The sequence below is a fragment of the Phyllobates terribilis genome, unplaced genomic scaffold (genome assembly GCF_046119375.1).
Source record: "Phyllobates terribilis strain yellow unplaced genomic scaffold, ASM4611937v1 Scaffold_13__5_contigs__length_258822181, whole genome shotgun sequence".
Taxonomy (NCBI): Eukaryota; Metazoa; Chordata; class Amphibia; order Anura; family Dendrobatidae; genus Phyllobates; species Phyllobates terribilis.
The window spans coordinates 17,012,760-17,027,762 of NW_027362773.1; positions in this window are offsets into that span (position 1 = coordinate 17,012,760).

The following is a 15,003-nucleotide window of genomic DNA, read 5'->3' on the forward strand; positions in this document are numbered from 1 at the left end:
AGTGGATATTTTCACAAAAAAGTGAAATTTTCAAAAATTCAGAAAATTGGCTGAAAACGACTAAATATGAGGGACTCATCGGGCGAATCGTTCTGGAACTGAAATTGGAACGCTCACTGACATTTCCCCTATCTGAAAGTCTGATAAACGCTGAAAAAATTACTAAGTCCAAAAAAAATTTTTTTTCACCTTTTTTTAATTTTACCCCCGTGGGATATATATTCTACCCACACACATTTGGAACTCTCCTGGGGTATCCTCACACATATTATTCCCTCATTTAGTGGATATTTTCACAAAAAAAGTGAAATTTTCAAAAATTCAGAAAATTGGCTGAAAACGACTAAATATGAATGACTCATCGGGCGAATCGCTCTGGAACTGAAATCGGAACGCTCACTGACATTTCCCCTATCTGAAAGTCTGATAAACGCCGGAAAAATGACAAAGTCGAAAAAAAAAAAATTTCAACTTTTTTCAATTTTACCCCCGTGGGATGTCTTCTACCCACACACATTTGGAACTCTCCTGGGGTACCCTCACACATATTATTCCCTCATTTAGTGGATATTTTCACAAAAAAGTGAAATTTTCAAAAATTCAGAAAATTGGCTGAAACCGACTAAATATGAAGGACTCATCGGGCGAATCGCTCTGGAACTGAAATCGGAACGCTCACTGACATTTGCCCTAATTGAAAGTCTGATTTACGCTGGAAAAATGACTAAGTACAAAAAAAATTTTTTTTTAACTTTTTTCAATTTTACCCCCGTGGGATATATATTCTACCCACATACATTTGGAACTCTCCTGGGGTACCCTCACACATATTATTCCCTCATTTAGTGGATATTTTCACAAAAAAGTGAAATTTTCAAATATTCAGAAAATTGGCTGAAACCGACTAAATATGAAGTACTCATCGGGCGAATCGCTCTGGAACTGAAATCGGAACGCTCACTGACATTTGCCCTAATTGAAAGTCTGATTTACGCTGGAAAAATGACCAAGTCCAAAAAAAAATTTTTTCAACTTTTTTCAATTTTACCCCCGTGGGATATATATTCTACCCACACACATTTGGAACACTCCTGGGGTACCTTCACACATATTATTCCCTCATTTAGTGGATATTTTCACAAAAAAGTGAAATTTTCAAAAATTCAGAAAATTGGCTGAAAACGACTAAATATGAAGGACTCATCGGGCGAATCGCTCTGGAACTGAAATTGGAACGCTCACTGACATTTGCCCTAATTGAAAGTCTGATAAACGCCGGAAAAATGACTAAGTCTAAAAAAAAATTTTTTTAAACTTTTTTCAATTTTACCCCCGTGGAATATATATTCTACCCACACACATTTGGAACTCTCCTGGGGTACCCTCACACATATTGTTCCCTCATTTAGTGGATATTTTCACAAAAAAGTGAAATTTTCAAATATTCAGAAAATTGGCTGAAACCGACTAAATATGAAGGACTCATCGGGTGAATCGCTCTGGAACTGAAATCGGAACGCTCACTGACATTTGCCATAATTGAAAGTCTGATTTACGCTGGAAAAATGACTAAGTCTAAAAAAAATTTTTTTAAACTTTTTCAATTTTACCCCCGTGGGATATATATTCTACCCACATACATTTGGAACTCTCCTGGGGTACCCTCACACATATTATTCCCTCATTTAGTGGATATTTTCACAAAAAAGAGAAATTTTCAAAAATTCTGAAAATTGGCTGAAAACGACTAAATATGAAGGACTAATCGGGCGAATCGCTCTAGAACTGAAATCGGAATGCTCACTGACATTTGCCCTAATTGAAAGTCTGATAAACGCCGGAAAAATGACTAAGTCTAAAAAAAATTTTTTTTAAACTTTTTTCAATTTTACCCCCGTGGGATATATATTCTACCCACACACATTTGGAACTCTCCTGGGGTACCCTCACACATATTATTCCCTCATTTAGTGGATATTTTCACAAAAAAGTGAAATTTTCAAATATTCAGAAAATTGGCTGAAAACGACTAAATATGAAGGACTCATCGGGCGAATCGCTCTGGAACTGAAATCGGAACGCTCACTGACATTTGCCCTAATTGAAAGTCTGATTTACGCTGGAAAAATGACTAAGTCCAAAAAAAAATTTTTTTAAACTTTTTTCAATTTTACCCCCGTGGGATATATATTCTACCCACATACATTTGGAACTATCCTGGGGTACCCTCACACATATTATTCCCTCATTTAGTGGATATTTTCACAAAAAAGTGAAATTTTCAAATATTCAGAAAATTGGCTGAAAACGACTAAATATGAAGGACTCATCTGGTGAATCGCTCTGGAACTGAAATTGGAACGCTTACTGACATTTCCCCTATCTGAAAGTCTGATAAACGCTGAAAAAATGACTAAGTCCAAAAAAAAAAGTTTTCACCTTTTTTCAATTTTACCCCCGTGGGATATATATTCTGCCCACACACATTTGGAACTCTCCTGGGGTACCCTCACACATATTATTCCCTCATTTAGTGGATATTTTCACAAAAAAGTTAAACTTTCAAAAATTCTGAAAATTGGCTGAAAACGACTAAGTATGAAGGACTAATCGGGCGTATCGCTCTAGAACTGAAATCGGAATGCTCACTGACATTTGAACTAATTGAAAGTCTGATAAACACCGGAAAAATGACAAAGTCTAAAAAAAATTTTTTTACAACTTTTTTCAATTTTACCCCCGTGGGATATATATTCTACCCACACACATTTGGAACTCTCCTGGGGTACCCTCACACATATTATTCCCTCATTTAGTGGATATTTTCACAAAAAAGTGAAATTTTCAAATATTCAGAAAATTGGCTGAAACCGACTAAATATGAAGGACTCATCGGCCGAATCGCTCTGGAACTGAAATCGGAACGCTCACTGACATTTGCCCTAATTGAAAGTCTGATTTACGCTGGAAAAATGACTAAGTACAAAAAAAAATTTTTTTAAACTTTTTTCAATTTTACCCCCGTGGGATATATATTCTACCCACATTCATTTGGAACTCTCCTGGGGTACCCTCACACATATTATTCCCTCATTTAGTGGATATTTTCACAAAAAAGTGAAATTTTCAAAAATTCTGAAAATTGGCTGAAAACGACTAAATATGAAGGACTAATCGGGCGAATCGCTCTAGAACTGAAATCGGAATGCTCACTGACATTTGCCTTAATTGAAAGTCTGATAAACGCCGGAAAAATGACTAAGTCTAAAAAAATTTTTTTTTAAACTTTTTTCAATTTTACCCCCGTGGGATATATATTCTACCCACACACATTTGGAACTCTCCTGGGGTACCCTCACACATATTATTCCCTCATTTAGTGGATATTTTCACAAAAAAGTGAAATTTTCAAATATTCAGAAAATTGGCTGAAAACGACTAAATATGAAGGACTCATCGGGCGAATCGCTCTGGAACTGAAATCGGAACGCTCACTGACATTTGCCCTAATTGAAAGTCTGATTTACGCTGGAAAAATGACTAAGTCCAAAAAAAAATTTTTTTAAACTTTTTTCAATTTTACCCCCGTGGGATATATATTCTACCCACATACATTTGGAACTCTCCTGGGGTACCCTCACACATATTATTCCCTCATTTAGTGGATATTTTCACAAAAAAGTGAAATTTTCAAATATTCAGAAAATTGGCTGAAAACGACTAAATATGAAGGACTCATCGGGTGAATCGCTCTGGAACTGAAATCGGAACGCTCACTGACATTTTCCCTATCTGAAAGTCTGATAAACGTCGGAAAAATGACTAAGTCTAAAAAAATTTTTTTTTAAACTTTTTTCAATTTTACCCCCGTGGGATATATTTTGTACCCACACACATTTGGAACTCTCCTGGCGTACCCTCACACATATTATTCCTTCATTTAGTGGATATTTTCACAAAAAAGTGAAATTTTCAAAAATTCTGAAAATTGGCTGAAAACGACTAAATATGAAGGGACTCATCGGGAGAATCGCTCTGGAACTGAAATTGGAACGCTCACTGACATTTCACCTATCTGAAAGTCTGATAAACGCTGAAAAAATTACTAAGTCCAAAAAAAATTTTTTTTCACCTTTTTTCAATTTTACCCCCGTTGGATATGTCTTCTACCCACACAAATTTGGAACTCTCCAGGGGTACCCTCACACATATTATTCCCTCATTTAGTGGATATTTTCACAAAAAAGTAAAATTTTCAAAAATTCAGAAAATTGGCTGAAAACGACTAAATATGAAGGACTCATCAGGCGAATCGCTCTGGAACTGAAATCGGAACGCTCACTGACATTTCCCCTATCTGAAAGTCTGATAAACGCCGGAAAAATGACTAAGTCCAAAAAAAATTTTTTCAACTTTTTTCAATTTTACCCCCGTGGGATATATATTGTACCCACACACATTTGGAACTCTCCTGGGGTACCCTCACACATATTATTCCCTCATTTAGTGGATATTTTCACAAAAAAGTGAAATTTTCAAAAATTCTGAAAATTGGCTGAAAACGACTAAATATGAAGGACTCATTGGCGAATCACTCTGGAACTGAAATCGGAACGCTCACTGACATTTCCCCTATCTGAAAGTCTGATAAACGCCGGAAAAATGACTAAGTCTAAAAAAAATTTTTTTTAAACCTTTTTCAATTTTACCCCCGTGGGATATATATTCTACCCACACACATTTGGAACTCTCCTGGGGTACCCTCACACATATTATTCCCTCATTTAGTGGATATTTTCACAAAAAAGTGAAATTTTCAAAAATTCTGAAAATTGGCTGAAAACGACTAAATATGAAGGGACTCATCGGGCGAATCGCTCTGGAACTGAAATCGGAACGCTCACTGACATTTCCCCTATCTGAAAGTCTGATAAATGCCGGAAAAATGACTAAGTCCAAAAAAAAATTTTTTCAACTTTTTTCAATTTTACCCCCGTGGGATATATATTCTACCCACACACATTTGGAACACTCCTGGGGTACCTTCACACATATTATTCCCTCATTTAGTGGATATTTTCACAAAAAAGTGAAATTTTCAAAAATTCTGAAAATTGGCTGAAAACGACTAAATATGAGGGACTCATCGGGCGAATCACTCTGGAACTGAAATTGGAACGCTCACTGACATTTCCCCTATCTGAAAGTCTGATAAACGCTGAAAAAATTACTAAGTCCAAAAAAAATTTTTTTTCACCTTTTTTCAATTTTACCCCTGTTGGATATGTCTTCTACCCACACAAATTTGGAACTCTCCAGGGGTACCCTCACACATATTATTCCCTCATTTAGTGGATATTTTCACAAAAAAGTGAAATTTTCAAAAATTCTGAAAAGTGGCTGAAAACGACTAAATATGAAGGACTCATTGGCGAATCACTATGGAACTGAAATCGGAACGCTCACTGACATTTCCCCTATCTGAAAGTCTGATAAATGCCGGAAAAATGACTAAGTCCAAAAAAAAATTTTTTCAACTTTTTTCAATTTTACCCCCGTGGGATATATATTCTACCCACACACATTTGGAACACTCCTGGGGTACCTTCACACATATTATTACCTCATTTAGTGGATATTTTCACAAAAAAGTGAAATTTTCAAAAATTCTGAAAATTGGCTGAAAAAGACTAAATATGAGGGACTCATCGGGCGAATCGCTCTGGAACTGAAATTGGAACGCTCACTGACATTTCCCCTATCTGAAAGTCTGATAAACGCTGAAAAAATTACTATGTCCAAAAAAAATTTTTTTTCACCTTTTTTCAATTTTACCCCCGTTGGATATGTCTTCTACCCACACAAATTTGGAACTCTCCAGGGGTACCCTCACACATATTATTCCCTCATTTAGTGGATATTTTCACAAAAAAGTAAAATTTTCAAAAATTCAGAAAATTGGCTGAAAACGACTAAATATGAAGGACTCATCAGGCGAATCGCTCTGGAACTGAAATCGGAATGCTCACTGACATTTCCCCTATCTGAAAGTCTGAAAAACGCCGGAAAAATGACTAAGTCCAAAAAAAAATTTTTTCAACTTTTTTCAATTTTACCCCGTGGGATATATATTGTACCCACACACATTTGGAACTCTCCTGGGGTACCCTCACACATATTATTCCCTCATTTAGCGGATATTTTCAGAAAAAAGTGAAATTTTCAAAAATTCTGAAAATTGGCTGAAAACGACTAAATATGAAGGACTCATTGGCGAATCACTCTGGAACTGAAATCGGAACGCTCACTGACATTTCCCCTATCTGAAAGTCTGATAAACGCCGGAAAAATGACTAAGTCCAAAAAAAAAAATTTTTCACCTTTTTTCAATTTTACCCCCGTGGGATATATATTCTACCCACACACATTTGGAACTCTCCTGGGGTACCCTCACACATATTATTCCCTCAGTTAGTGGATATTTTCACAAAAAAGTGAAATTTTCAAAAATTCCGAAAAACGGCTGAAAACGACTAAATATGAGGGACTCATCAGGCGAATCGCTCTGGAACTGAAATTGGAACGCTCACTGACATTTCCCCTATCTGAAAGTCTGATAAACGCTGAAAAAATGACTAATTCCAAAAAAAAAATTTTTTCAACTTTTTTCAATTTTACGCCCGTGGGATATATATTCTACCCACACACATTTGGAAGACTCCTGGGGTACCTTCACACATATTATTCCCTCATTTAGTGGATATTTTCACAAAAAAGTGAAATTTTCAAAAATTCTGAAAATTGGCTGAAAACGACTAAATATGAAGGACTCATTGGCGAATCACTCTGGAACTGAAATCGGAACGCTCACTGACATTTCCCCTATCTGAAAGTCTGATAAACGCCGGAAAAATGACTAAGTCCAAAAAAAATTTTTTCAACTTTTTTCAATTTTACCCCCGTGGGATATATATTCTACCCACACACATTTGGAACACTCCTGGGGTACCTTCACACATATTATTCCCTCATTTAGTGGATATTTTCACAAAAAAGTGAAATTTTCAAAAATTCAGAAAATTGGCTGAAAACGACTAAATATGAGGGACTCATCGGGCGAATCGTTCTGGAACTGAAATTGGAACGCTCACTGACATTTCCCCTATTTGAAAGTCTGATAAACGCTGAAAAAATTACTAAGTCCAAAAAAAATTTTTTTTCACCTTTTTTTAATTTTACCCCCGTGGGATATATATTCTACCCACACACATTTGGAACTCTCCTGGGGTATCCTCACACATATTATTCCCTCATTTAGTGGATATTTTCACAAAAAAGTGAAATTTTCAAAAATTCAGAAAATTGGCTGAAAACGACTAAATATGAATGACTCATCGGGCGAATCGCTCTGGAACTGAAATCGGAACGCTCACTGACATTTCCCCTATCTGAAAGTCTGATAAACGCCGGAAAAATGACAAAGTCGAAAAAAAAAAAATTTCAACTTTTTTCAATTTTACCCCCGTGGGATGTCTTCTACCCACACACATTTGGAACTCTCCTGGGGTACCCTCACACATATTATTCCCTCATTTAGTGGATATTTTCACAAAAAAGTGAAATTTTCAAAAATTCAGAAAATTGGCTGAAACCGACTAAATATGAAGGACTCATCGGGCGAATCGCTCTGGAACTGAAATCGGAACGCTCACTGACATTTGCCCTAATTGAAAGTCTGATTTACGCTGGAAAAATGACTAAGTACAAAAAAAATTTTTTTTTAACTTTTTTCAATTTTACCCCCGTGGGATATATATTCTACCCACATACATTTGGAACTCTCCTGGGGTACCCTCACACATATTATTCCCTCATTTAGTGGATATTTTCACAAAAAAGTTAAACTTTCAAAAATTCTGAAAATTGGCTGAAAACGACTAAATATGAAGGACTAATCGGGCGAATCGCTCTAGAACTGAAATCGGAATGCTCACTGACATTTGCCCTAATTGAAAGTCTGATAAACGCCGGAAAAATGACTAAGTCTAAAAAAAATTTTTTTTAAACTTTTTTCAATTTTACCCCCGTGGGATATATATTCTACCCACACACATTTGGAACTCTCCTGGGGTACCCTCACACATATTATTCCCTCATTTAGTGGATATTTTCACAAAAAAGTGAAATTTTCAAATATTCAGAAAATTGGCTGAAACCGACTAAATATGAAGTACTCATCGGGCGAATCGCTCTGGAACTGAAATCGGAACGCTCACTGACATTTGCCCTAATTGAAAGTCTGATTTACGCTGGAAAAATGACCAAGTACAAAAAAAAATTTTTTTAAACTTTTTTCAATTTTACCCCCGTGGGATATATATTCTACCCACATACATTTGGAACTCTCCTGGGGTACCCTCACACATATTATTCCCTCATTTAGTGGATATTTTCACAAAAAAGTGACATTTTCAAAAATTCTGAAAATTGGCTGAAAACGAATAAATATGAAGGACTAATCGGGCGAATCGCTCTAGAACTGAAATCGGAATGCTCACTGACATTTGCCCTAATTGAAAGTCTGATAAACGCCGGAAAAATGACTAAGTCTAAAAAAAATTTTTTTAAACTTTTTTCAATTTTACCCCCGTGGGATATATAATCTGCCCACACACATTTGGAACTCTCCTGGGGTACCCTCACACATATTATTCCCTCATTTAGTGCATATTTTCACAAAAAAGTGAAATTTTCAAAAATTCAGAAAATTGGCTGAAAACGACTAAATATGAAGGACTCATCGGGCGAATCGCTCTGGAACTGAAATTGGAACGCTCACTGACATTTCCCCTATCTGAAAGTCTGATAAACGCTGGAAAAATGACTAAGTCTAAAAAAAATTTTTTTTCAACTTTTTTCAATTTTACCCCCGTGGGATATATATTCTGCCCACACACATTTGGAACTCTCCTGGGGTACCTTCACACATATTATTCCCTCATTTAGTGGATATTTTCACAAAAAAGTGAAATTTTCAAAAATTCAGAAAATTGGCTGAAAACGACTAAATATGATGGACTCATCAGGCGAATCGCTCTGGAACTGAAATTGGAACGCTCACTGACATTTCCCCTATCTGAAAGTCTGATAAACGCTGAAAAAATTACTAAGTCCAAAAAAAAATTTTTTTCACCTTTTTTCAATTTTACCCCCGTTGGATATGTCTTCTACCCACACAAATTTGGAACTCTCCAGGGGTACCCTCACACATATTATTCCCTCATTTAGTGGATATTTTCACAAAAAAGTGAAATTTTCAAATATTCAGAAAATTGGCTGAAACCGACTAAATATGAAGGACTCATCGGGCGAATCGCTCTGGAACTGAAATTGGAACGCTCACTGACATTTGCCCTAATTGAAAGTCTGATAAACGCCGGAAAAATGACTAAGTCTAAAAAAAATTTTTTTTAAACTTTTTTCAATTTTACCCCCGTGGGATATATATTCTACCCACACACATTTGGAACTCTCCTGGGGTACCCTCACACATATTATTCCCTCATTTAGTGGATATTTTCACAAAAAAGTGAAATTTTCAAATATTCAGAAAATTGGCTGAAACCGACTAAATATGAAGGACTCATCGGGCGAATCGCTCTGGAACTGAAATCGGAACGCTCACTGACATTTGCCCTAATTGAAAGTCTGATTTACGCTGGAAAAATGACTAAGTACAAAAAAAATTTTTTTTAAACTTTTTTCAATTTTAGCCCCGTGGGATATATATTCTACCCACATACATTTGGAACTCTCCTGGGGTACCCTCACACATATTATTCCCTCATTTAGTGCATATTTTCACAAAACAGTGAAATTTTCAAAAATTCAGAAAATTGGTTGAAAACGACTAAATATGAAGGACTCATCGGGCGAATCGCTCTGGAACTGAAATTGGAACGCTCACTGACATTTCCCCTATCTGAAAGTCTGATAAACGCCGGAAAAATGACTAAGTCTAAAAAAAATTTTTTTTCAACTTTTTTCAATTTTACCCCCGTGGGATATATATTCTACCCACACACATTTGGAACTCTCCTGGGGTACCCTCACACATATTATTCCCTCATTTAGTGGATATTTTCACAAAAAAGTGAAATTTTCAAATATTCAGAAAATTGGCTGAAAACGACTAAATATGAAGGACTCATCGGGCGAATCGCTCTGGAACTGAAATTGGAACGCTCACTGACATTTCCCCTATCTGAAAGTCTGATAAACGCCGGAAAAATGACAAAGTCGAAAAAAAAAAAATTTCAACTTTTTTCAATTTTACCCCCGTGGGATATGTCTTCTACCGACACACATTTGGAACTCTCCTGGGGTACCCTCACACATATTATTCCCTCAGTTAGTGGATATTTTCACAAAAAAGTGAAATTTTCAAAAATTCAGAAAATTGGCTGAAAACGACTAAATATGAAGGACTCATCGGGCGAATCGCTCTGGAACTGAAATCGGAATGCTCACTGACATTTCCCCTATCTGAAAGTCTGATAAATGCCGGAAAAATGACTAAGTCCAAAAAAAAATTTTTTTCAACTTTTTTCAATTTTACTCCTGTGGGATATATATTCTACCCACACACATTTGGAACACTCCTGGGGTACCTTCACACATATTATTCCCTCATTTAGTGGATATTTTCACAAAAAAGTGAAATTTTCAAAAATTCAGAAAATTGGCTGAAAACGACTAAATATGAGGGACTCATCGGGCGAATCGCTCTGGAACTGAAATTGGAACGCTCACTGACATTTCCCCTATCTGAAAGTCTGATAAACGCTGAAAAAATTACTAAGTCCAAAAAAAATTTTTTTTCACCTTTTTTCAATTTTACCCCCGTTGGATATGTCTTCTACCCACACAAATTTGGAACTCTCCAGGGGTACCCTCACACATATTATTCCCTCATTTAGTGGATATTTTCACAAAAAAGTGAAATTTTCAAAAATTCTGAAAATTGGCTGAAAACGACTAAATATGAAGGACTCATTGGCGAATCACTATGGAACTGAAATCGAAACGCTCACTGACATTTCCCCTATCTGAAAGTCTGATAAACGCCGGAAAAATGACTAAGTCCAAAAAAATTTTTTTTCACCTTTTTTCAATTTTACCCCCGTGGGATACATATTCTACCCACACACATTTGGAACTCTCCTGGGGTACCCTCACACATATTATTCCCTCATTTAGTGGATATTTTCACAAAAAAAGTGAAATTTTCAAAAATTAAGAAAATTGGCTGAAAACGACTAAATATGAAGGAATCATCGGGCGAATCGCTCTGGAACTGAAATCGGAACGCTCACTGACACTTCCCCTATCTGAAAGTCTGATAAACGCCGGAAAAATGACTAAGTCCAAAAAAAAATTTTTTCAACTTTTTTCAATTTTACCACCGTGGGATATATATTCTACCCACACACATTTGGAACACTCCTGGGGTACCTTCACACATATTATTCCCTCATTTAGTGGATATTTTCACAAAAAAGTGAAATTTTCAAAAATTCAGAAAATTGGCTGAAAACGACTAAATATGAGGGACTCATCGGGCGAATCGCTCTGGAACTGAAATCGGAACGCTCACTGACATTTCCCCTATCTGAAAGTCTGATAAATGCCGGAAAAATGACTAAGTCCAAAAAAAATTTTTTTCAACTTTTTTCAATTTTACCCCCGTGGGATATATATTCTACCCACACACATTTGGAACACTCCTGGGGTACCTTCACACATATTATTCCCTCATTTAGTGGATATTTTCACAAAAAAGTGAAATTTTCAAAAATTCTGAAAATTGGCTGAAAACGACTAAATATGAGGGACTCATCGGGCGAATCACTCTGGAACTGAAATTGGAACGCTCACTGACATTTCCCCTATCTGAAAGTCTGATAAACGCTGAAAAAATTACTAAGTCCAAAAAAAATTTTTTTTCACCTTTTTTCAATTTTACCCCCGTTGGATATGTCTTCTACCCACACAAATTTGGAACTCTCCAGGGGTACCCTCACACATATTATTCCCTCATTTAGTGGATATTTTCACAAAAAAGTGAAATTTTCAAAAATTCTGAAAAGTGGCTGAAAACGACTAAATATGAAGGACTCATTGGCGAATCACTATGGAACTGAAATCGGAACGCTCACTGACATTTCCCCTATCTGAAAGTCTGATAAATGCCGGAAAAATGACTAAGTCCAAAAAAAAATTTTTTCAACTTTTTTCAATTTTACCCCCGTGGGATATATATTCTACCCACACACATTTGGAACACTCCTGGGGTACCTTCACACATATTATTACCTCATTTAGTGGATATTTTCACAAAAAAGTGAAATTTTCAAAAATTCTGAAAATTGGCTGAAAAAGACTAAATATGAGGGACTCATCGGGCGAATCGCTCTGGAACTGAAATTGGAACGCTCACTGACATTTCCCCTATCTGAAAGTCTGATAAACGCTGAAAAAATTACTATGTCCAAAAAAAATTTTTTTTCACCTTTTTTCAATTTTACCCCCGTTGGATATGTCTTCTACCCACACAAATTTGGAACTCTCCAGGGGTACCCTCACACATATTATTCCCTCATTTAGTGGATATTTTCACAAAAAAGTAAAATTTTCAAAAATTCAGAAAATTGGCTGAAAACGACTAAATATGAAGGACTCATCAGGCGAATCGCTGTGGAACTGAAATCGGAATGCTCACTGACATTTCCCCTATCTGAAAGTCTGAAAAACGCCGGAAAAATGACTAAGTCCAAAAAAAAATTTTTTCAACTTTTTTCAATTTTACCCCGTGGGATATATATTGTACCCACACACATTTGGAACTCTCCTGGGGTACCCTCACACATATTATTCCCTCATTTAGCGGATATTTTCAGAAAAAAGTGAAATTTTCAAAAATTCTGAAAATTGGCTGAAAACGACTAAATATGAAGGACTCATTGGCGAATCACTCTGGAACTGAAATCGGAACGCTCACTGACATTTCCCCTATCTGAAAGTCTGATAAACGCCGGAAAAATGACTAAGTCCAAAAAAAAAAATTTTTCACCTTTTTTCAATTTTACCCCCGTGGGATATATATTCTACCCACACACATTTGGAACTCTCCTGGGGTACCCTCACACATATTATTCCCTCAGTTAGTGGATATTTTCACAAAAAAGTGAAATTTTCAAAAATTCCGAAAAACGGCTGAAAACGACTAAATATGAGGGACTCATCAGGCGAATCGCTCTGGAACTGAAATTGGAACGCTCACTGACATTTCCCCTATCTGAAAGTCTGATAAACGCTGAAAAAATGACTAATTCCAAAAAAAAATTTTTTCAACTTTTTTCAATTTTACGCCCGTGGGATATATATTCTACCCACACACATTTGGAAGACTCCTGGGGTACCTTCACACATATTATTCCCTCATTTAGTGGATATTTTCACAAAAAAGTGAAATTTTCAAAAATTCTGAAAATTGGCTGAAAACGACTAAATATGAAGAACTCATTGGCGAATCACTATGGAACTGAAATCGAAACGCTCACTGACATTTCCCCTATCTGAAAGTCTGATAAACGCCGGAAAAATGACTAAGTCCAAAAAAATTTTTTTTCACCTTTTTTCAATTTTACCCCCGTGGGATACATATTCTACCCACACACATTTGGAACTCTCCTGGGGTACCCTCACACATATTATTCCCTCATTTAGTGGATATTTTCACAAAAAAAGTGAAATTTTCAAAAATTAAGAAAATTGGCTGAAAACGACTAAATATGAAGGAATCATCGGGCGAATCGCTCTGGAACTGAAATCGGAACGCTCACTGACATTTCCCCTATCTGAAAGTCTGATAAATGCCGGAAAAATGACTAAGTCCAAAAAAAATTTTTTTCAACTTTTTTCAATTTTACCCCCGTGGGATATATATTCTACCCACACACATTTGGAACACTCCTGGGGTACCTTCACACATATTATTCCCTCATTTAGTGGATATTTTCACAAAAAAGTGAAATTTTCAAAAATTCTGAAAATTGGCTGAAAACGACTAAATATGAGGGACTCATCGGGCGAATGACTCTGGAACTGAAATTGGAACGCTCACTGACATTTCCCCTATCTGAAAGTCTGATAAACGCTGAAAAAATTACTAAGTCCAAAAAAAATTTTTTTTCACCTTTTTTCAATTTTACCCCCGTTGGATATGTCTTCTACCCACACAAATTTGGAACTCTCCAGGGGTACCCTCACACATATTATTCCCTCATTTAGTGGATATTTTCACAAAAAAGTGAAATTTTCAAAAATTCTGAAAAGTGGCTGAAAACGACTAAATATGAAGGACTCATTGGCGAATCACTATGGAACTGAAATCGGAACGCTCACTGACATTTCCCCTATCTGAAAGTCTGATAAATGCTGGAAAAATGACTAAGTCCAAAAAAAAATTTTTTCAACTTTTTTCAATTTTACCCCCGTGGGATATATATTCTACCCACACACATTTGGAACACTCCTGGGGTACCTTCACACATATTATTACCTCATTTAGTGGATATTTTCACAAAAAAGTGAAATTTTCAAAAATTCTGAAAATTGGCTGAAAAAGACTAAATATGAGGGACTCATCGGGCGAATGGCTCTGGAACTGAAATTGGAACGCTCACTGACATTTCCCCTATCTGAAAGTCTGATAAACGCTGAAAAAATTACTATGTCCAAAAAAAATTTTTTTTCACCTTTTTTCAATTTTACCCCCGTTGGATATGTCTTCTACCCACACAAATTTGGAACTCTCCAGGGGTACCCTCACACATATTATTCCCTCATTTAGTGGATATTTTCACAAAAAAGTAAAATTTTCAAAAATTCAGAAAATTGGCTGAAAACGACTAAATATGAAGGACTCATCAGGCGAATCGC